Here is a 25,835-nt window from a genome sequence, read left to right on the forward strand (position 1 = left end):
AAAATTTAGAAGCTTCGTACGTGACAGCGCGCTTCACTTACTGCAGCTACTACTCACAGAGGCATACATACATACATACACATCATGGGTGGGGCGCTTACAAAGCCGCATATATTACTTGTACTGTCATTGCGGACCGGTAGTACCGATTCGCACACCAGCTGGTCGGTTACATGCCACACGTGGCGAGGCGAGGAGGCGCACAGATGAGTATTGAGTGTCGTACACTCGAAAAGTTATGAAAAAATATCCGGGAATAAAGTCCAGAAAATTGTATAACTGGACAGAAAACGAACCTGTGTAGGTTGGAAGCTTAGCTAATTTTCTGTGACGAGAGAAAAGTCGACGTTAATTCCGGATTGTGAAGAGCCAAAGTTACTGAAGTAAAAACTGAGAAAATATAGTACAGATAACAGGTCTCTTAGGTTTTGAGAAAAGCCCAGAAATTTGTATAACTAGACAGAAAACGAACCCGAGTAGGTTGGAAACTTAGCTAATTATCTTTCATGAGAGAAAAGTCGACATTAGTTCAAGATTATGAAGGGCCAAAGTTATTGCAGTAAAAATTTAGAAAATTTAGCACGGATAACAGGTCTTGGTCAGCATGGACAAATCTACTAGACTCAAGGCTCTCAAAAAATATCAAGAATTAAAAAATGCTCAAGCAGAGAGAGAGCTGTCGAAAAATATGGAGAACCAAGTGATTAACGAACTAACGAGCTGGAGATCGGCGGTCATTCCAATGAAACAAAACCCAAAACATCAAGCATTGAGGGGAGACCGAAGTGCAAGTGGTTTTATTGAATTATGTCACCTGAAATTCAATCAAAATATACTTTCAGTCACCAATGTAGAGCGGACAACAGGGTTTTTATATTTGTAAATGCTATAAAAACTCTCTTTTAAGGTTATACAATTCTCTCCTAAGCTCTCAGCAGAGTTTGTTCGAATCGAAAGATATTGAGGTTATACTTCTATCTAATACATTTTATCGACAGAATAGTTTAAAGAACATTTCTCTATAATAATTCTAATTTCTATGAGAAATATGTAAAAAATGTCATGCGAGAAACTGAGGGAAAAGTTTGTAATTTTACATTTTTGCCATTCATATTCAAAATACCTTATAAGAACAAAAAACAATTGTTCATAAAAAATCGCATGACACTTTCAACTAATATCTATTATAATGATATTATAATAGAAATTTGTGTTCTATATTTTTCATTATTTTGCGATTAAAAAAATGTTTGATTATTAAATTCAAAACAAAAATATTTAAATATAGCATGCTACATTTGTTTTGGTTAAATTTTTGTTGCCTATAGTTTGCAATAATTTTTGACATTTCAAGAAATAAACATTCTTATTAAATTTAAAACAAAAAAATTAAATATCTCATGCTACATTTTTTTGATTTACATGAATTTATCAAAATTTCAAAACATGTGTACATTCAAGTTGCTCCACAATACGATATTATAATAAGTGTTTTCTTCAGCCAGACTTATATAGCTATGCTTATTCTACGCCTATTAGCATAAAAAAGTGTTCCTAATTGGCCAAAAGTCGCACGCATCGCCCAACGCTTTATTAGCGTCACACCGAAGCGACAATTTCCCATTTTCTCACTAAGCTTCGCTTATTACTTTTATTTCCTACGTTTATTTCAGCTACGCCTTATTTTCATTTCCATTTGTATTTCAACTGCCGGACGTTTTTATCGCACTCACTCTCACATACATACATACATACACAAGCAGCATAGAAATAATGCTGCTTAAAGGAAAAGAAGCAAATAAGAAGAAAAATCGCATTTCGGCCTAATGCTCAGCGTAAAATCACGTAATTTGGTTTAAGTGCAGTCCCAGAAATTTATGCGCAATCAGGATATGCAGGCTTAGTGCGGCAAATACTTAGTGCGAGCACTTAAAACGAATGACCAATAAGGAGGCGGACACATGAGAGGTTATATACGTATCTGTACGTATACGAATGTATGAATATACCGATATATATGTATATGTACATATACTATATATTAAAAAAATTCATAAAATACTATGTTTAAATTCTATTCGATTCATTCCTTATCTTTAAATTTTTTCCAAACTTTGGATTTAAAATCAAAAACAAGTGTTTTAAAAACTTCATGATATAATTTATAAATTTTAATTTTTTTGAAATTTGGAAAAATCTGCAAAGAAAGTATAATTAAAAAAGTTTAATAAAATTAAATAAAACAAAATAAAAAAAAAAAAAAATTTAAAAAAAAAATTAAAAAAAAAAATTAAAAAAAATTGAAATAAAAAAAATTAAAAAAAAAATGAAATAAAAATAAATTTTGGGATAAATATTTTTTCAGTACATTTTTTTTTGTATAATTTATTTAAATTTATTTTCGCAGTCAAAATATGATGCAAAAAATTTTATTTAAGTCATTTTTCTTTTAACTTGAATTTGAAAAAAATTTTAATAGCTCGGAATTCATATAAAAAAGTGGTAATATAAAAATTTGCCAACAATTATTAATTCACGATTAATTTTACTTTTTATTTGGATTTGCAAAACTTTTCATAAAAAATTTACTAAGAAGAGTTAAAAACAAAATTTCAAAATCGTTACTCTACAAAAATTTTTAAAATTAAAAAAAAAGTGAAAATTTAAAATTTTTATTTATTTTTTCATATAACTTTAATTTCACGGTCAGAAAAAAATTACTCAAAAGATTAAAAAAAGTCTAAAATTTGTTATTCAACAAATTTCTGAAAATTTTCAAAACAAAGTTCGAAAATTGAATTTTTTTATTTTTTTTATAAATTATATAACTTTAATTTCACAATCAAAATATGATCCATAAAAATTTGATTTTTCATAAAACATTTACTCAGAAAAGTTAAAAAATTTAAATTTTTATTTTACAAAAATCTTTAAAGTTAAAAAAAAGTCGAAAATAGAAAATGTTCAATTATTTATTTTTTTTTTTAATTATATAACTTTAATTTCACAGTAAAAATATGGAAATTTTTATTCTAAAAAAAAAAATTTTTGATAAAAAATTTCGAATAATGAAAAATATGTTTTTAAAAGTTATGTAACTTTTATTTCACAATTAAAATATGAGCCATAAAAATTTGATTGATAAAAATATTTTATTTAACAACGTTTATTATACTACTATATATATTTATTAAATTTTATTTTTAATCAATCAAAGTTGTTTTAAATATATTAAAAAGAATAAAATAAAAAATAGTAAAATATTCGAAATTTTTCAGAATTTAAGAAAATTACGATTTTTTAATACTCTGTATAGATTGAAAAATATAATTTTTCACGTTTTTAATAAACTTTTTAATACTATAAATTTTAATTTTTTTTAAATAATTTTCCAAGTTTTAAAAATGTTTGAATTTGCTTAAAGTTAGTTTTTATTTACAAATAGTAATAAAAAATAGTATTTTCCAGCGCCTAGAGCAACTCTCTTCGTGTCCTTCGGCCTACATTATTGATCAAAAGGCTTGCAATCACATCAATCAGCAAGTTGCTTATGGCATGACAGCCCTTGTCACCTGCTACCAATCACCAGCAAACACATATGCACATTTGGTTCAACTCAAAAAGAACTTTTACGAACCTAGCCAAGCATACAAATACTCGCAACAACGAAATGTAAGAGCGAATTTGCAAAACAATCTGCCTCTGAGGCAATACAAACAGCATTTGCATATGCCAAATAAGCAGCTTTGCACACATACATATGTATTTACAACAGATACATATGTACGTATGTGTACGTATAATCCTTGTGTCATAAATTTATGCGTGTGTGTATGCATATCCTAAGCACTCAAGCAAATTATTAAAGGCAGCGAACAATAAACAAATAAATCAGCGTAAATAAATAGAAACTTACACATTTGCCAATACCGTTATATTTGCATATACATATGTTTGTCTGGCTGTGTGTGCCATGAACTCCTTGCGGCGCTTCTATTGACAGACAATATGGCGTTGCAAATATTAACAGTTATATGCATAATATCAATAGTAGTTCGACATAAAAGGATACCCAGTGAAGTAGTTATGGTGGCAGACTGACTTGTTAACCAGTGGTTAACTACAATGACAGCATTTAGCGTAAGATAGAAAAGAGAAAAGTTCAAATCAAAACTAATTGTATATTAAAAACGGCAAATTTTAAGCGTTTCTAAACAAAATGTGTATTTAACCGACGGTTAAAGTGACGGTTAGTGCAAAAATATTATGCTAGCACAATTAGTTAGAGTTAGCTTTTGTGGCTAATTATCATACTTTAGTTTAACCACTGGTTAAAATGACGGTTAGCAATGAAATCGAACCATTTCTGAAGCGAATGGTAACAGGAGACGAAAAATGAATCAAATACGACAATAATGTGCGCAAAATAACATGGTCCAAGCATGGTGAAGCTAAACAAATGGTCACAAAGCCAGTATTGACGCCTCGAAAGGTTATACTGAGTGTTTGGTGGGATTGGAAATGAATCATCCACTATGAGCTGCTTCAGCCTGTCGAACGATTGATGCTACATTTACTGTCAACAACTGATGAGATTGAAGCCAACAACAACGTCGTCTTCCATCAGGACAACGCAAGACCACACACATCTTTGATGACTCGACAAAAACTGGGAGAGCTTGACTGGGAAGTTTTGATGCATGCACCAAATAGCCCTGACCTTACACCATCGGAATACCATTTGTTTCATTCAATGCAGAAATCCCTTAATGGAGTAAAGTTGGCTCCAAGAGAAACCTGTGAAAATTACTTGTCGCAGTTTTTCGCCGCGAAAACAGAAAAGTTTTACACTGAGCTACTCTAGCGGAAAAATGGCAAAAAGTAGTCGACCAAAATGGTACATATTTGGTTCATTAAAGTTCATTATAAATATAAAAAAGTAGAAGTTTGATTAGAAATACGAAAAGACTTTTTCGACTACCCAATATTAGGTGTTTTGGGAAATCTCAACAAAGTATGGAAGGCATTTTGATTTAATAACTTTAGGCTCAATATTGATATGACTTATCTGGAGTAATTTACTATACGAACGCTCTGAAAATTCAGTAAAATGTGACTTCAGGGGAAATACTAGGTATAAAGGAGTTTGTCAAGAATTTGGTAATGATAACTTGAGAATTAGACAAAAATGCCTTATATTTACCACTTGGGTAAGATTACTGAATAACTTAGATTTATGTACTAACTATAACAATATAAATTTACACACACACTGACATAATATTTACATAAACATAAGCATAATCATATTTATAGCAAAAACTTTTCGAGCACAAAATTAGAAAATTAGACTTTGCAGTTGGGTGGAAGAAACAAAAGTGCAAAAAATTTTCCTGCCAGAGTGTTGCCATATGCCATAGTAAGTTTATAGTTGTATTATCTAATATTGTCTACACAAACACACACACACACACTTGCTGCTATAAAAGTTGTCTTATTTGCATAAACTCTGTATTTTCGTATGGTTAAATCTGCGCTTATATTGTTTGTACTGTTTGATATCTGATATTTTACATGGAAATTGTATGCCATGTACATATATGTGTGTGTGTATTCACATTCATGTGCGTGCCTTTGTATTTGTCTATTTGCGCTGCTTTGTTTTGTTGCTGTCAAAAACTTTGATTTACAAACTTAATAGCGTAGACAATGTAAGCGCTAGCTGACACACTAACACAACTACATGCATATATATGTATCATCATATATATGTATGCCACACACACATTTATACACTCACACTTCTATACAATGTGGAAAAAGCAATTCATTTACAGTGGCTTTAGGTTGACATATCCGGCAATAAAGTAGATGGAATTTGGCAGGCAGATAAAAGTTGAAGCGAAGTTGCTTAGTTAACCGTAATTGGCTTTATATATATACATAATATATATACACAGGTATATACATTTCATAAATCTGTTTAATATTTAAATCGATTTACAGATTTGTAAAGTGCGCTAAAAAGCAAGGCAGAAAGTGGAAAAGTACTGCACAGGGAAGAAACGTGCAAAAATTAAAAAAAAAATACAAAAGTAAAGGTATTTTTAATAATTTCGAGAATTTTTTTATAAAACACTTTGGAATTTTTTTTTAAATTTACTTTAGTTGCCAAATTTTATGTGTTGGTTTGTTTTTTGCTCAGTCAAGGTGTGAATTATACGAAAAATAGTAATTTGTCCACTGTCATTTGTCACTTTGACTCAAGACTGGACAATAATAATGAGGTCACCTCTAACATAAGACTCAACAGAAAATACTTGAAACTATTTAATTAGTATGTTTTTGGTCAGTCAACGAGCAATTTATATAAAAAAACAAAATTTGTCAGCTGTCATCGGTCACTTTTCCGATGCCACATGTGCTGTAATTTTTCCAAGATTGCTAAAAACTTAAAAAATCAATATAATTAACTTAAATTTTAACTGCTTGTGGTCAACCAACGAGCAAATTATATTATAAGCACTTATTTGTCAACTGTCATTTGTCACGTTTTCGTTGTCACTTGCCCTGTCATATTTCGTAAGTCATATTAAATATAAAAATCAGCACGCTATACTTCAAATCAATGAAATCTAACTTGTTTTCCTCCATCAACTAGAAAATTAGGTTATAAACATTTATTTGTCAACTGCCATCTCACTTTTCCTTTGTCACTTGCCCTGTCGTATTTTTAAAGTCACAAGTAACATAAAAATTTACACTATATACTTGAAATAATTTAGTTATTGATTATCCCTGAACTGGGTGTTTTAATTAAATACAAAGATTTGTCATTTGTCATGTCATACTTCAACGATCCACTAAAATATTAAATTCTACATATTTTCTGTGATAGTTTTTGAAGTAATTAATTGAAAATTAACAACACCCTTTGAAGCTAGTATCATATCTATAATTACTTGTCATTAGTCATGTCATAACTCGGCTGTCACTTATTTTAGAGAAAGGTCAATAGAAGTTTTTGCACACAATTCCTTTAACCGATTTGTTTTACATAATAAGAAATTCTGCCGTATGTTGCCTGGCACTTGTCATGTCATGTCAAAGCTGTCACTTATTATACCGAAAAGTCAATGGATATTTTTTGACAAAATTTTGTTTTTATCTAAATTTTTACTTAATAGCAACTTCGGTCCTCAATTTTTTTGGATGCTTGCTCCCGCTTAACTATTTTAGTCATCTGTCAGCTGTTATGTAATATTTTGGCTGTCAGTTATTTTACAACAGTATTTATACAAATTTTTGGCCACTTTTTTTATCTATTTTATGTTTCGATTTTTTCTTTGTGTAGAAATTTCTATACTTTATTTTCGGAAAAAATTTGTATTTGACTATTTTATTCACATGTCATGTCATAACCCAGCTGTCAGCTACTATTTAATAAAGTCAATTAAATATTTTGCATAGCATTTATTGAGCTCATGCCACTAAATGCTGGCCGAATTTTATCTTTATGCCTGTAATAACATTTTTTGTAAGCTGTTGTCATTTGAAAAAGTTATTTGCAGTAAATGTGTAGCTGTCAAAGGCTTGTCATTTGTCACGCTTGTTGCTTACTACATTACGATCATATTGTCATTAATTTGAACTGCCAAGAAGTATATAAAATATTATATGTAGTTATTTTTTTTTTTTTTTTGCCTAAATTGCTGTAATTCAAAAACTTTTTTTTTAATTTTAGTTCATGTTGTCATTTGTCATATATGCTGTCAAGCATTTGGTGTGTATATTCTTAATATATTTATCTCTAAAAAGTGTTTAAAAGTCTATAAACTCCTTGCTACTTGTAGATTTGCTTGTCAGCTGTCATGCGTCATGCGTCATTTGCTTGTCAAAACAGCTTTACTACCGCTTTTTGTTCACACACTTCCCTAATGCAACTAGCGACTGCGATCAAGTCGAATATCAGTTACCCTTGAGCAAAAATAGCTTCAATTGCTCCCTGACTCACTTTAACAACATTTAACCATGGAGCGCTTAAAAGCTGCCGCCGTATATTTTTCAGCGAATTCCACGCCTTGGCGCTGAGTAATTCTCACATTGTATGTGGCAATTTGGCGCACATAGACGAAGTGACGAAAAAAGCTTGTAAATAAAATAAAAATGTTCAAAATTGGCGAGCATTTTCTGGGTAAAAGGAATTTCAATGAGCGGGGCACGGATTTAATAACAATGTAAGTGGTAAGCGCACTTAAAGGAGGAAGCATTAAGAGGCCGCCGCAGCAGCAGAAACCACTCATTGAAGGCGAGAAAAAATGTGCGCTGCTAAGGGCAAGCAAGGGGTGTTGCTTCGAGTGGGCGTTGAGGGTATAAGTCAGCACTGATAGCGGTTGATTGAGTGAGTTACCGCGCCTGTATGCGGCTAAGTTTGAGTGCTGCGCATTAAGTACACACACATAGCGCGGGCACTGTAGTGCGGCCTCTAAGATTTGTGGTATTTTGTGACAGCGTGCGGCAGGAGGCGGCACGAAACTTTTCTATTTATTTGCACGGAACGCGAAACTGGAGACTGTGCGCGCACAAAGTGTGTAAGTAAATTGAAAAAAAAACAAGGCTAAGCAAAGCAAAGCGACAGCATAAATAAAACATGAGCGGCGCGCGGTAGACAACGCGCGGTAGCCATTGGAGCCGCGCACAAAGCGCATTGTAAATGTGAAACTTTGAAATTCAATTTCTCGACTTAATTTTATTTGCTTTGCTTGCACGAGTGTACGTCGGTGGCGTGGGCGACAGTTGATTTTCGTGACGACACACACGCATACACGCACACAGCACTATTTTGCACCCTTTCTCGTGAAAAAATTTTCACTTTACTTTGGACGCTTGGCTATTTGAGTTTGTAGTTGCTGTTGTCGTAACGGTAAAGGACATTCTCGAGATGCGCAAAAACAAAAATTTACTGCCAACAGAAAAATATTCCGTTGGCATGCGTCCGACAGGCGCTTTACGGGCGCTGAAGTGAAGATGGCAGGCGAGTTGGCAACGCCGTGCGGAAGCTGCTTGTTGGCAGCGCTTCCTAGCTACGCATGTGGGAATTAAAAAAGTTATTACTACAACAAAAACGACATGTTTTTTCATTTACACACTCCCCCGTTTGGGCAACAACAATGCACAGGTGTATTGAATTTTTGCCCGATGAATAACAAAATTTGGTTGCTTTGCAGCAGCACAGAGGCTCAAGCAACGAGCGAGCTGGAAGCTGCAGCTCGACAGCAAACACGTTTGCAATCCATTTTTATGATTATTTGCCTTTGTTGTTGTTGCTGCTTTTTCACAAGAGACATATAAAGTGTGTGTGTGTATGTATGCATGTGGCGTCGCTAGGGCTTAGTACGCTATTTTTTGCTTGCTATTGCATGCTTAAATAGTAACTTGCTGCTGTGCGCTCTGTTAGTGTTAGTGAGCATACTCGTGCTTTTAACAAGATAAAGCACTAAAATAAATTGTTATTTTTCAGACGAAATTCGATTAGAAAAGCAATATGGAAGTTTGATCTTGCAGGTGACTAGAATTTAAGCTAAACATTTTTTTTAAGATTTTTTATGAAAAAAAAAATAAATATATGTAGCTTTTCCAAATTTTATAAATTTTTTGAAGATTTGCTATTTTTCTGAAATTTTGTTATTATTTGTTTGCTTTCTCAAGCTTTTTCAAATTTTATAAATTTTTCGAAGATTTGTTAGGAAAAAAATATATATGTATGTATGTTTAGTTTGGACTTTAAGGTGTTTTTTTTTGAAAAATTAACAAAAAAAATGTAGTTAAATTCTTCTTTATTTTTTGTAGAAATAAACAATTTTTTTTTTATTTTTTACATTTTTTTTTTTTGAAAAAGAAAATAATAACTCTTTAAAAAAAAATAATAATGAACCATTACCATAATTTTTGCATCTATTTACTATATTTTCAAGCTTTTAAACACTAATAAACAGCTCCTTACTATTTACATCAAAAACAAGCGCCTGATGGTATGCTGCATATAGCACAAGTATATCAAAAGGCGTCTAAAACACAGCCTAACCTTTTCCGTAGCTCTTTAAGTATACCAGCCATAAAAAACAAATCACATTTTAATCAAAGTTGTACAATATTCAAAGAAATCAAACAAAAAAAGCAGCAAGCTAAAGCCAACAACACCTGTTTTGCTTAAGAAATTATTGTACTTTTCCATAAACTTGTAATTTTATTAAACAATTCAAGCATTAAACTACAAATATACAAAATATCACGCACATGATCATCAAAAAACTAAAGTTATTAGCAATTAAATATGTATCGCCTGTAGTTATGCTTATATTTTCGAAAAACTCAATTTGTTATATTTTTGAGCTGGTTTTTGAACTAATAATTTAAAGTAGGCGCTTCAGTATTGAATTTTATAAAGAGCAGCATCGTTACAAATATAAAATGAATCAAAAATTTTATTTTGCAAAAATTTTAAATTTTTTACAAAAATTTAATATTCGATTTTCAAGCTTTAAACTACATAAGTATATGCAAATATACCAAATATATACTAAATAACGCACATATGCAACAAAATAGCAACGTTGTTAACAATAGCATATAATGCGCCTGTTGCTATGCTTCTTTTTTTTTTGAAGCACTAATTTTTTTATATTTTTCAGTTGTTTATTGACGTGACAATTTAACTTAACTGTTTCAGTATTGATCTTAATAAATATCAGTATCAAAATTCAGCCAAAAATTACAAAAATAAATTGTAAAAATATTTCAGAAAACTTGAACAAATTTAAAATTTTTTTTATAACTTTGTAATATTTCTTTGCCGTAATCGCTTTTATAGCTAGATATTAAGATGAATTTTCAATATTCTTACATTAAAAGTCAATAAAATCAAAGTTATTGCTTTTTGAGCGCAAAGTAACTGCATTTTTATGGTTACCATTTTATTATTTTAGCAAAGTTTTTATCTTTATCATGTAAAACTTCCAAAAGATGTATGAATTTATTACACATTGCAAGCAGTAAAAATTTTCTGTCATATTGCGAAAAAACGCAAAGGCACTGTCATAAAATCAGAAGCACGCCTGGTGGTAGGCTTCTTTACAACGTAAAATTTCGCCATATTAAAGATTTAAATGGTTTTAAAACCGTCAGCAGCGAATTTCGAGATTTTAGGTGCAATATTTGATGTGGTTGCGAGCGCATAAAACAAGCAAAACAAGAAACTGTTTGTTATAAGTTAATGAAATTAAAAAAAAATATTGAATTGTTATTTGTAAATACTAAGTTTTCTTTTAGCAAGTACATTTTCTTAATTAAAGGCTAATTTGTATTACATTTTTAAGTCAAAGTCTATTAAACAGAGCAAGCGCCTGTAGATAGGCTTTAAGTTTTGAAATTTTCACTAAATATGCTTTTAAAAGCAGAGCAAGTTTATCGATAAGCATTGCACTGCATTATTTTATATATACAGGATATAACTTTTTATAAAAAAATTTCGAATTAAAAATGTTTGACAATTCTGTTAATTTTTTCCTCTGAATTTGGTGATATGAAAACGCATAGCTCTATATATTGAAGGCTACAAAAGTTGTTTGTCCTGTTTTATCTACTCTAAAGCTTTTTTCTACACTTAAATTAAAGTTAACGCCTGCGGATATGCTAAATTTTCGACTATTTCGTCAAATTAAATAAATTTAACTATTTTAACGTGCTTTACAGCAGCCACAAACAACAAGCAACCATACAAAAATTGATTAAAATTAAGTTGAGCAAATAAAGTGCATACACATACATACATACACAAGTAATACATATGGCACATATACATATATACTGCTGAGCATGTGTGCACATTTGTTTACTTTAGAGCGTTTGCACTTTGAACTTTTCAAACCAAACCGAAATTAAATTACAAATTGCAAGTGGAAGTGCGACTTTTTTTTACAGTTTAAACACGCATACATGTAACTGTAGTTGATTATGTATATATCCATGCGCTCGTGTTTGTATATACATATGTATGTGCAGAGCAACCCGCATGCTAACCGAACATTTCGGCTTGGTCAAGTAGAGATACAGTCAGAAGCACACATTTAGTGAATCAAAGCACATATATGTATATGCACACATACACACACATACGTTTTCATATACACGCTCGGCAAAGCAGAAAGCTAACCACATCTACAACAAAGCAACTGCAGCACAATATTTCACATGCAGCTCGCAGCCACAAGGCTTCGCTATGCACTGCGCTGCCACCACTATCCCACCTCTCGCCTCCACTATGCTTCCCTTCCACTCTTGGCCTGCTAACTGTTCTCGCTTCACTGCAGCATTCTCGTTATTCCCGGCTATTGCATTTCCGCCCAGCGCACAGCCGCTTCCACCCTCTTTCCACTGTTCCATTTTGAAATCTGCTTCCACTTCTGCACCATTTCCAATTTTCAGCTGCTCTAGCTAACGCTGAGCGTTTGTAGCTGCTCTCTACATCACCAGGCCCTTTCGCCTGCTTTCCTTCACAGTTAGCCTTGCCAATCGATTTTCAACTTCCGCTCGTTTTTCCAGTTTGGCAAAATGGCGTTTCCGTATTTTCAGCTTCCCCCCTGCCGGCTCTCAGCAGCTGGCATCTTCCCTGACCCAACACCATTTATTGACGACAGTGTTTCGTTGTTCTAGCTGGCACTGGCGATGGCAACCTCCACTTCATCCAACTACATTTCGTATTTTCCATTTATTATTGCATTTTTATCTTATTACATGCATGTTATTGTTCTTATTGTTGTTTTCAACTTTTTTATTTCATATTTCGCTTTTGTTGCCCGTATATCTGTGATCTCTGACTGACCATTATTGCATTGCCGGTACAACAACAATAGCAATGTACATTTTTTATTTATAGACAGTAGTGAATATGGCTACCCAGTAGGAAAAATTCCACAAAATCCTTAACTCACGCCTATCTCTCAGTTTTTGAGTTATCGAACTGAAATTTTGCAAACGCACTTTTCTCTCACCGATATCGGACCATTATAGCATAAATTTGCCATACAAACTCACCGATCAAAATTAAGCTCCTCTAGGGAAAACTCGTTTAATTGACAAGATATCTTGACGAAATTTGGCATAAAATATTGTTGAAGATAAGGCTACTTTTTCCGAGTATGCTAAAGCATACAGCTGTCATACAAACTGGTCGAAAAAAAAACAAATTCTTTAGGGAAAATTTTTCAATTGACGACATATCTTTTTGAAATTTGGCATATATTATTGTCAAAGTCAAGGCTAAAATTTCCGAACAAATTCTTTCAGTAAGGCCCACTATAGCATATGACTGCCATACAATCTGACCAGTCAAAATCAAGTTCCTGTATGGAAACCTTTTTTACTTTACGAGATATCTTCACGAAATTTGGCATAGATTATTGCTTAAGGCATCGCTACATGCTGTGAATATGTCATTCAGATTGGACTACTATAGCATATAGCTGTCATACAAACTGACCGATCAAAATCAAGTTCCTGTAGGGAAAACTTTTTTATTTGACGAGATATCTTGACGAAATTTGGCATGGATTATTATCCAAGGCACCACTACGATCTGAGAATATATTGTTTAGATCGGATTACTATAGCATATAGCTGCCATACAAACTGACCGATCAAATTCATTCTCTTGTATGAAAAACTTTTTTATTTGACGAGATATCTTGACGAAATTTGGCATAGACTATTAGCCAAGGCAACTCTACAATCTCCGCACAAATTGTTCCAATCGCATCACTATAGCATATAGCTGCCATACAAACTGACCAATCAAATTCAAGCTCTTGTATGGAAACCTGTTTTATTAGACGAGATATCTTCACGAAATTTGACATGGATTATTGCCCAAGGCGGCCCTACAATCTGAGTGGCTTTGCCACTTCTACTCCCATTTGTGTCCACATTGGCCGCTGTCACTGCCTCACTTCACACTTAGCTCATGCGCTGCAGCGCATCTTGTGAGCAAATCAATTATAATTATTTTACCAACAAACATTACAGAAGAGCTCTAACATGTACACACACACATACACGAAAGGCCTTTCTCTGACCAAGCCAACAGCTAGGCAAGCAACCCAAGCAACTCAGGCAACGACCAGCCGCACATCCTGTTTGACAAACAACAGCGCTACTTACTTAGCACACACACATACTATATATAACTGTTAATATGTGTGTAATTTTATATGAGAGCAAATGAAAAGCGCTCTTATATCACTTTTGTACATACATATATACATGCATATATGTGTGTGTGTATATGCGTTTGCTTGTGCGCTATCGAAGCCCGCTTATGTCATTTAATGCATTTCCATTGTCCTTTCATGCACGAATTCGTCACTGTTACCCCGCGTTGCGCGCGTCCACCGTCACAACAGTGTTGACATATGCAAATTATACACTTTCACCACACTGCAGTGGCAACGGCAACGGCAGGCGCGGTGCAGACGCTTGCGGACGTGGGTAATCATATTATATTATTGTTGTTGTTGTATGTATATTATATTATAGCTGTTGTTGTATAGCTTGCTGCTGGTATGCGTTGGTTGCTGTGCCTTGTGCAAGTTTGCTTTGCGCTGCCGCGCCTCATTTTACCTTCGTTGCAGCGTCCGTCCGCCGCTGGCAGCGTGTTAATTGCATTTTTATGTCATTATCTTTTTTTAATTAATTATATATCCTTTGCTGGTTTGCGCCGCCTGCTGGTCAATGCTTTTTAGTAATCAACTTCTTTCATAGTGTTCGCTTGCTAAGCATCTTAGCCTGCTTTCGGGCGTTTCCACAGTAGTTTGTGTGTTTGCCTTACCTTCAATCAATAAATTTGCACATTTTTGCTTGCATACATTTAAGTGAGCAATAAGTCCTCGACTGCTTGCCTAATGTGCACTCATACACTCCCCTAAAGATACACAAACACACACATGCATATGCAAAAAAGAAAAATACACTGCACACACTCACACCCAGCAGCGCATTTTGCATCTCATGTCTTTTCATACTTTCCGTTTTGCGCTTTTTTCGTACGCTTTTGATGCCTGCCAGCTCTTTTGAACTGCTTGAGAACTTGAGCGCTCGAGAGGTGTAAATATTTTGCCTTTTCAAGCATGCGACAACAACAACAAAGGAAATCAACAAACACAGCCGCATTGGCAAGGCTGGAAACAGGCCAATTTCTGTTTAGCTTCGCACGAATTCACCGTCTTTATTGCCATTCCTCGGCTACAATTACACCCACAGCACTGCAAGTAGCGTTAGCTATTGTTAAGCGCCTAAAATTATATTAGGTTCTTTCACTTTGCATTTATACGCTCATCCATGTTGTTTTTGTTACATGTTGCACGTGCAGAAGTCAAGCAGGCGGCCAAGTAGTCAATGCTCGTTTGCCCTCACAGACCAACACGCACACATCCGCACCCACAACTACTCATGTCACATGTGTGTGTGTAACGCAACAACTGAAAAAGGCAAGAAAGAAATGGTTTGTGCTCACACCGTGGCAAAAAGCCGGCGACGCCTTAAACAACCGGAAATGTTCGGAATACAAGCTTATAAATGCTTTTGCTAAACGAAAAGCATTTACAGTTATACATATACGCAAGTGAAACTTTCAGAGAGCCCTTTGTTCGGATCTTATTATATATTTTTTTCTTTCTAAATGTAGACACATACACATTTTCTGTTCTGTATTGTCTAGTGTGTGCAAATTATATTTCTTGTTGAAAATTTATTGAATAAGAATTTCTGAATTTTGTATACCTAACTTAAGCATTGCATTAAATCTAGAAAATATCATTATAAAAAGCAGAATCACTCAATGCATCATCTCAGTTGAAATTGAGGTATTGTGGGTTAAGTTAAATGCGTTGTTATATTAAGCGAGGTTAAGTTATGTTACCTTAAGTTAAGTTACTTTAAGTTAAGTTAAATTAAGTTAAGTTATGTTACGTTAAATTCAGCAAAGTTAAGTTACGTTAAGTTATGTTATGTTAAGTACAGCAAAGTTAAGTTAAGTTAAGTGATGTTATGTTAAGTGAAGTTAAACTAAGTGTTGCTGTGTTATGTTAAGTTAAGTGACGTTATGTTAGATTAACCTAAAAGGTGGTTAAGCTAAGTTAAATTATGTATTTTAGGTTAAGTTATTTAAAGTGAAGTCAGATTAAATCAAGAACACGTTAAATAACCTCATTTAAATATAAACTTTACTCAGAAAAATTTAAGTTAAGTCAAATTATATTACAAAGTTCGAGGTTAGGTTAGGTTGTTTGACAGCATTTGTTTAAAGATCTTAAGCCTCCCTTTTCTACACTTTTTGTGTTGGAACTTAGTAGTTAGCAACATAAATAATAGATGGCGTTATAAAAGATATACTTCGAATATTCATTTACTAAAGCTCCCAGTAAAATAACCCCGCATAATGTAAAGTTTCAATAGAAAATGTTTAAGTTTCTGAGGCTCTAAGTGACTAGTAACCCGTTATCTCTTAGTTATTTCAAAGGTTATTAGAAAGGCCGGAAAAACTGTTTTTAATAAAGATAGTTATAAAATATTTTGTACGCAAAATTCTTAAAATGAAATTTGGCAACATAGCAGAGCGCAAACTAGCAATTTAAAACAAATGATGCTAAGTTAACAGCAACACAAATATTCTTCTTCGAACAATTGCATACGTGCAGCAAAGTAACAAAGACTTGCTTCTCAAACTGCACTGACATAAAATGATCATACTACATTGCAGACAGAAATTTAATTTGGCAACAAAGCATATTAGAAGCGCTACATTTTTCGTTCAACAGTTACATATTTGTCGTAACTGATTGCCATCCGCTTATATGAGTGTACAAGAAAAAGTTCCGAAAAAAAGGTCCGGTTTTATCGTTCTATTTTCTACAAGCTTCTCCAGCAACTTCTAATTAACTGTAGTTTTCAGTAACTCTGCACTATTTTTTACTGACAACGCTCGCTCCTTTGTACAAATAACGTTGCATTTGCGTGGGCGCTTAAAATATTCCGTCAACGAATGCGTTTGACATCTGCAGCTTTGACCAGCACATTTATTACGTTAATTTATACGCTAAGGAAATGAAATTCAACTCAATTCTTCCTATGCCTATGTTCCTTAGTAGTATATAATGCAAAAATGGAATGCTGTTAATAGCAAAATTATGCACACAAGATTTGTAGAAGATTGTGAGCAAATAGGAGAGAAAGAAATTAGCAGTTTTCTTGCGCAACGAATGAAGACGGGTAAGGGTGGGGATTAAGTCGTGCTTGGATATAAGAAAACAAATGTAAAAGTTTAACACCAGGTGACACCGAGGTCCTTTAAATATTATATACAAGGAAATATGTCTTATGTGGTGTAGGAAATATACAATTTTTATCGAGAAATATAGCAGAAGTGATATAAAGTTTGAAAATATTCAGTATTTGTTAATAAAAAGTGTGACGGATTCGCACTTACCCCAATATTTTTTCACGTCGACTGCTACACTTTTGCTGCTTTGCTTCAGTTGTTTTGTTGTGTTGCTATTTATTAGTAAATAAGTTCATTTATTTGTATAGTTGGTATATAAAATCACTTTACAGGCTGTCCAGTTGCAATTTTGCTCACCACTCTCTCTCTACGTTGCCAATTTTCACACAAACAAAATCGCTTGCTTTACTTAGCTTACTCCTCGGCTCCTTTCACAAGTTTCGATACACACTGTTGCCGTTTTTGTATAGCGCGCTTGCACACCACTTGCTATGTTGCCAATTTCACTGTAAGTTTATTTTTCGTGTTTGCATGCAGTTTTCATTTAGGTTTTTAGTAAGCTTAAAGCATATATGTTTAAAATATTATTTTCGTCTATTTACGTACTTGTTGAAGTCAATTATTTGTTGGCGTAAATTTGACGTAATTTTTGAAAAAGTTTAAAATATTTGAAATCATTAAAAAATGTTCACTCATACGCTGAAATCACTTCTTTCTATTTAATGTGCGATAATCACTTGTCGCATTGGCGGTTTGCGTTACACGACGACTTCTTTTTGTAAATATTATTCGTTTAAAAAGTTTAAATTTGGCCTTTTTAAGCTGCTAATGTTAACCGATTTATTTGCGCGCACTCACACACAGTAATAACGTGGCTGTATTCGTCGTCTTTTGTAGTCGTTGGAAGTACGCTTGTTTTCGAAAAGTTTTCACTTTCGTCTAAAATCTTGTTTACAACACTTTTGGTGTTTAAAATATGGTTTCTTTTTTTTAATTTTCTAGTATTTGTTTATATATTTTAGTCTTTTTTCTAGTATAACTGTTATTACATATATATGTATATATAAAATCAGTTCCGTTTTTATGCCATTAAAATCTTAGACATCCATACAATGATTTTCCCTTTTGTTTTTGTAATATTTTTTTTGTATTTTTATAGAAAACTTGTACACCTATTTGACTTACGAGACATTCAACGCTTTCGTTGCGTACTTTTCGTGGAATAAATTCTTTAATGTTCAAATATGCTATGTATTGTAGTATATTTTTAGGCGCTATGAAAAGTACAAACATACACAAACACCGAAAAAATCGTTACAAATTTTTATTATTTATTATTAATTACTTTCTGGTATTTTAATATTTACGTAATAATACTGCAAACACTGTACGTGGTCAGTTCGTGTATAGCTTGCGCTTGAAATGCAACGCTGCGCCAGCTCCGACTATTTACGGGCGGCACGCAAGCTTGCTTACTTTTGGTAGTAGAAATAGTAGTAGAGTAGTAGTAGTAGTAGTAGTGATAGTAGTATATTTGCTATGTAAATGTTTTTATTTTTAAATTATTTAAATTTTTTAGATTTTTTGTTGTTCTTATTGTTACTGTTTTAATGATACCGTACTAAATTGCTTTTCTATTGCGTTGATAATGACTGCCGTTATAATTTCACTCTTCTTTTATGGGCGCAAATCACTCTATAGCTTTTAAGCTTGGCAGCTTTTTATTGAGCTTTCGCTGGTGCGCTTTGTCTTTTGGCGAACAAATAATAGGTTTTTTTTAATTTTCGCTTCGCTTTTTCTATAAATTTAAATCACTTTGAATTCACAACTAGGAAACTCGTTCGCTATTTTGTTGTCACCTTTATATACTCTCGCCTTTGTGCACTCTCTCCTTCGCTCTTGCTCGCGTATGTATTTGGAATGCTAACTTTTAATGTCAGTGATTTTTATTCGCTTGACGCTTGGCTGTTTCAAGAAATCATATAAGAACAACCGAAGATGTTTGACTTCTAGGAAAATATCGTAAAATATTTTGAAATGTTTAATTATCGATATATATGAAAATATATCGATTAGTAATGCCTTTTTAAAAGTATTTGTGCAAAAATGTTCACGAATTCTTCATTTGCTTTATGATTGTTTTGATATTCGTAGATATATCACTTTCGCTTAATGATTGCTTTTTTCTCTTTCGTTTGCTCTTTAGCTTTTTGCTGTTGATTGCTCAGTGGATCGTATAATCAAGCAGCTGAAAGAGAGCGAGAGAGTTAAAAATTGTGTGTGGGAGCTTTTGATATAAGTAAAATAATGAATGAAATACATAACGGGATTGACAAAGACGAAAAGCTATAATCAAATGTAATAAAAAATTCAAAATGGAGAAAATAATATTTATAAATATTTCGCTGTTTTGGCAGAGTGAGACAAAATTTATTTATTTTTTTTTTTAAGAAAATCAGAAATTCATCCAATCGATGAAAAAACTTAGCTAATCGAAGAAATTGAAAAATATAATTTATATAGTATATATATGTATATAACAATAAAATTGTAAAAAAAAATCAATAGACAACGTGCTGATTTGTAAAAGAGTAATAGTAACATTTTTTTTTTTTTTTGAAAAATCAGAATTTAATATCAATGGATGAAAAGCAAATCGTCACCTAAATTGCAAAATAGCATAACATCATTTGTCATAACCTTACAGGCGAAGGATGGGGGCGCTGTCTGAAACAAAATTTGAGTTTTGGTTATAAATTGGTTATGATGAACGGTTATATATTAGTTATACATTGGTTATATATTGGTTATATCTGGTAGCGAAATCTTAAAATTTGATGCATGCATACATATATGCAATATGATGTATTGATACGTTGTTTTGCATTTTGGATGACGAAATATATTTTTTGAAACGAGCTCAACAGAACTCCACAATCATTTTTTGTTAAGAGAACTAAAATAATCCTTTGAAATGAAAAAAACGAAAGGAGAAATAAAAAAAATTTAGAGACAATTTCAACCAACATACTTCAAAATCTATACTAAAAAAATTTCTGTGACTGACCTATATATCGTCACCTAAAATGCAAAACAACGTATCATCAGAAAAATTCGAATATCGCTGGCAGATATAATAACCAATAGGTAATAAATTATAACCAAAACTCAAATTTTGTTTCAATATGAGTGGTTTCTATTATATCGTTTTTCCTTCGACTGTAAACTTATGAAAAAAATGTAAAAATGTACGAAAATTTTGGAAAGGCGAAATAAAAAAGTGCATTCATCGAACGGAAAGAATGTTTTACTTCCGGATATTGGCAAAATGTAGGACTTTACCAATTTTCTATGGGAGAATTAGAAAATATCACACAATCGATAGAAAAGCGAGCATCGAATGCAAAATTTATTAATAGAAAGATTTTTTTTACAAAAAAATCTAAAATTCAATACAAAAGTAATTTTAAAAAACATATAAACGAAGGTACGAATTGACAATTTAATCAAAATTTGTTTAAAGAAAAAATACAAAAATTCAATAAGATGCTAAAAACTATTAAAAAAATAAATTTAAAAAAAAATAATAAATTAAAAAAATAATAAATAAAAAAAAATAATAAATTAAAAAAAAAAAATAAATAAATAAATAAAAAAAAGTATTAAAAAAATATTTTAAAAAATCATGGGAGCACGAATATAATTCTATATTTTGATAAAAAAAAAATCGCAGCATTTTTAAATTCAATGCAATTATAAAAATGATATAAAAAAGCTTTTTAACAAAAGACGAAAAGAAACAAACACCAAAATGACGAATATATATAATATTTGATATTTTTATACCAAAATCAAATAACGTTAAAATTCAATATGATTATAAAATATAATTTAAAAAATATTTAATAATATGTATATAAAATATTAAAGTATATAAAATAGGCACTTAAAAAATATATTTAAAAAAATAAAAAAAACTTAATCGAAAGAATTTCGATATTCGATATTTTTTATGAAAAATCTAAAAATGCTAAAATTCAACGGGATTATAGAAAAATATTAGAAAAAAAAACTAAAACTCCATCATTCAAATATAATACTTTAGAAGGAAAAACATATTATAAGTGAAAATAGTGGGATTTGCTTTCATATTCAATGAAGGCACATAATAACGCACAGAAGACAGAACTCTAACTTCAAAAAGATTTCTGTTAAAAAAAAAAGTTGGAACTATTTTTCAATGGGATAGTAACTTCTCTCCGCATACACACACAAGTATATATATTATTCGTTGTATACATAGTGCCACACCCCACACCACAAACTCACATGCAAGCCTCTCAAGCACTTACCCCGTTTAGAGCCGTTGTTGGCAAAAGTATAAGCTGAACAGCTGTTCAACGATAAAATCTTCACGCTGGAATTCTCAGATGACTTTACGCGAATTACGCTCGATTGATGCTTCAATACTGACGCTGTGTTGGTGTTGTTGTTTTGAAAAATTTCGGCGTTTCAGCCGAGATATGCATACAATGGTGGAAGGCCAACTGAGATGCCGTTAAAGCGCAACAAATTTTCCAAAAAAACTTTGAAAAGTTGCCAAATTAAGTTTGGAGCTTTTGTTTAATGACTCAAAACTTGAAGAATTGTGAAGATTGCATGAATGATTTTGACAACTTGGAAGTGTGTGTGGCTGCTACGACGCTGAAACGTAATGTTGCTCAAACTAACGGTTGTTATTGGTTTGCTTACTGTTTTGCACGCACCTGCCAGATCGTGATTTGCCGTTCAGCCACCGGCTATTGGATTTTGAATTTTTTGGAATACTTGAAATGTTCGCGCAAAATGAAAATCTTGCCGACAATAGAAGAATTGCTTATACGATTCACTTTGCTGCACCGGCTGCTGCGCTTGCTGCTGCTGCTGTCGTTTCAGTAACCTTTGCTGCCTGTTGTTTACCGTTATTCTTGTTTGTTTATTTGTTGTTGTTGTTCTACGAAACAAGGAGAAATCATATAGCGACGCAAATTATAAATTATATGAGTAGAATAATACAAAACGCGCTTAAAAAAGAGCCGCGTTTGCTTTTGGATACGTCGAAGACCGCACTCGTACTCGTACTGAAGGAGCTGTTTGTGCCAACGGCTAGCTGCCACAACATGTCATTTGTTGAGAAACCGAAAAATTCGAATTCGCAATCGTAGGCGAAGACGACGACCACGACGACGACGAAGGCTCAGCGACGAGCGCCACCAAGCACGACGAGTGTTGTAACGAATCGCAACGAATTGCAAAGCCAGCGGCAGCGCAGCCTAATGCAGTCGGCGGTGTCGGCATCAGCCGATTGTTGTTGCAGTTGTCTTTTGCCAGGTTCCAGGCAACTGATTTGCGTGTTTATTTGTGTGTGTAGCGGGCCGTAAAGTATGCAATTCTGCTTGCTGCACAAAGCGGACTGCAAATGGTCGACGCCGCTAGAAATTAGGCGAAAGCACGCAAAAGCTCAGGAGCTTTTTCCTGCAGCCAGGCAGCCAGCAGCCGGCCAGGTAGCTTGTCAGCGCAACAATAGCAGCAGTGCAGGAGCCATATGCATTGTCGGGTCACTGGTGCAGCAGTCGGGACTGGCTCAGACCGGGAAAGCCGGCCGGGTTGCAAGTAGCAGCGTTGCGGTGAGGGTGGTGGCAGAGTAGTGTGGCGGTAAATGCAGAACATTTTCGTAAATAGAAAACAATAGTATGTATGCATGCATTTGTAGATAAGAATTTATAGCTGCAAGCGTACATAAATACAAAATATGTAATACGATTGTATGAGTAGTTGCAAAACAAAATTAAAGAGAAATCGGTTGTGGCAAAAAAGAAAAGTTTCAATTGCAAATTGATCCTAAAAAAAACTATGTCTTCAAGTTTGCACATACATTTTATATGATTCTACTTTTTTTCCATAAACAAGCATTGCATCAATCACAATTGTACCAGTAATTAGAAATTTAGAACAATAATTTCGGAGAAGCAGTTATGTGTTTTGAAATCGAGGAGTATTTTTCAGAATACAAACGAATTTAAAAGCAATATGAGCATTCAATCATAGCATCAATCACTTATATGATTACAAAAAATTAAAAAAGTTTCCCAGAATTTCGCTAAGAGCTTAAATTATATCATTTGCTTGCATTAGTTAATATAATATGGATCTTCAATCAAAGCATCAATCATTTATATGATTACAAAAAACCAAAAAAGTCTTTCAAATTGCGCTAAGAGCTTAAACTATATCATTACAACTGATTTGCTTGCATTTATTAATAGGATATGGGTCTTCAATCAAAGCATCAATCATTTATATGATTACAAAAATTCAAAAAAGCCTTTCAAATCACGCTAAGAGCTTAAACTATGTCATTGGAACTTTTGTCTTTGATTTATTATTAGCTTTTTAACAATCAAGCACGGCAACAATCAGTACCTTGTAGTTATTGGACATTCTGGATCAGTACTTAGTAGTATAGTAAATCAATTACATATTTATTATTTTATTTTATACAATTAAATTTTTATTTCCAAAAACAAAAAATATTACTAATTGCGCTTCAATCATATAATCAATCATTTAAGTATACTTTATAGTTCATAAATTATTTAAAAAATTGAAATTCTTAGGTCATAAATTATAACAAACGCATAGGGTTCAAATTTATTGTATGCTAGGGATTTCCCGTAGAGAAAATATTGAGATTTAATATTGATTGAATAGCGTTTTCAAGCATGGCAGCAATCAGTCAGCCTTTTAACAAGTACATTGGGTTAAAATATGTTCTATGTTTGGGATTTCCTGCTCCGAAAATGTTTAGGTTTAATATTGATTGAGCAGTAGTTTCAAGCACGACAGTAATCAATTTTGCATATTAAACTTAATGCTTGAATAATGTTTTAATGAAAAATAACGTTTATGCAAAAAATTCAGCTTCAATTATGTCTTCAATCATTATTTAACACATCCTACAGTTCAAGCATAACGATTTAACGTTATTTGACAGGACAGCAATCAATCTTGCATATTCAAGAAACAAGCTTTGAGTAATTTTTTAATGAAAAATAATGTTTATACAAAAAGCTCAGCTTCAAGCATGGCTTCAATCATTATTTAACACATCTTACAATTCAATTATAACGATCACAAGCAGTAAAAACAAAAAACATACGTCAACAAAGGTGCAATCATTATTTTTAGGTAGTTTGGTGATTTTTTAACGATTTTTGTCTTTAATATTCAAGGTATATGCTTTTTAGGTATTAAAAAATACGCGTACGTCAATCAATCAAATTGCTCAATCAGCTCAATCTGCTTTTCAAACAAGATCCAATCGATTGCCTTAATTATTTTTTAAATCAGCTGTCAAGCATAACGAATTCAAGCATATTAAACGTTTCCATTGCCTGCATAAAATTATTTCTAACACTCCACCCTACCACTACCATCAGCACACTCTCGATTTACATCCCTTAAAAGCACACTCGCGCTCACTCCCTCCATGGGAGCTCACCTACTTTTCTAGCCCATTATACACTTCAAGCTTTTGCAATAAATCACATTTTCAAATCAACTACGACGACAAGCATTACAACATCAACTCGACTACATATCTAATCTATAGTAGCGTTTGCTCTCCTTTGCGTCTGCTTTTGATGCTCATCCTTTCCATTTAGCCTATTTATGTTTGAGGATTTTTCTACATTTTACACGTTTATCTATAAATCCGGGAACTTTGGACAGCCACAGTAAATATTGCTTAATATCTAAATCCTCCACATCATTAACAAAATCCACGCGTCGTCAGCGCCTTCGTGGATGAGCGAGCGGGCGAGTGGTTAGGCGCCGGATGCGGAGCAATGCAGCGGCATCCCAATCGCATTATATAACGGTATATTTATATATATTTACAGCTATATTAAGTACAATCCTGTTCCATTTATTACGTGTACCTAGAAAACGTAATTTTATTTCGAGGGAAAAAAGTCCTGCAAAGTGCAGCATGCACCTATATTATCGATTTTACATCGAGGTGTACGCAGTATTGAAAGAGCGAGAGAAAAGAACACAGAGTGATAAGAGAAGAGCGCAAATAAAACGATATGAAAAGCAACTGCATTGCCGGTGCGTGCATTGCTGAGCTCAAAAACAGAGCGAAGAGCTTATTGGATACATTTAGTACATAGTAATGTATTTAGGGCTGCCAAGGGTCGGAAAAGATATATACATACCAAGTATTAAAACTATATAGTACTAAGAGAAAACATTTGTGGTTTAGATTTAGGTTCGTGAATGTAGAAAACTAGCTCATGTACTATACTATTTTATATAAACACCAAAGTGTCTATAACTTCTCTTGTGAACAAACCATTTGGTCCGCCTACCAGACTAGACATTAGCTTTGAATCCCAGAATCAAGCTTTACATCACGACCCGTTTTGTCCACCTACCAAACTAGACACCAGCTTTGAATCCTAGA

General features: G+C 32.9%; 2 long non-coding RNA genes across 2 annotated transcripts in view; one reads left to right on the top strand and one right to left on the bottom strand.

The window, feature by feature from the left end:
- LOC120773551 overlaps positions 1-22,282 on the bottom strand; it is a 65,485-nt gene extending 43,203 nt beyond the window's left edge. Inside the window, exons 1-2 of the long non-coding RNA XR_005705183.1 lie at positions 21,682-22,282; positions 17,537-19,577 (exon numbers count right to left, since the gene is read on the bottom strand). This is a non-coding gene — a long non-coding RNA (uncharacterized LOC120773551). The remainder of the gene's footprint in view (positions 1-17,536; positions 19,578-21,681) is intronic.
- Positions 22,283-22,700: 418 nt separating this feature from the next.
- Positions 22,701-25,610, top strand: LOC120773552. Its single transcript, XR_005705184.1, has 3 exons — positions 22,701-23,023; positions 25,100-25,247; positions 25,313-25,610. It is a non-coding gene; the product is annotated as an uncharacterized LOC120773552 (long non-coding RNA).
- Positions 25,611-25,835: the final 225 nt, after the last annotated feature.

The sequence above is a fragment of the Bactrocera tryoni genome, chromosome 4 (assembly GCF_016617805.1).
Source record: "Bactrocera tryoni isolate S06 chromosome 4, CSIRO_BtryS06_freeze2, whole genome shotgun sequence".
Taxonomy (NCBI): domain Eukaryota; kingdom Metazoa; phylum Arthropoda; class Insecta; order Diptera; family Tephritidae; genus Bactrocera; species Bactrocera tryoni.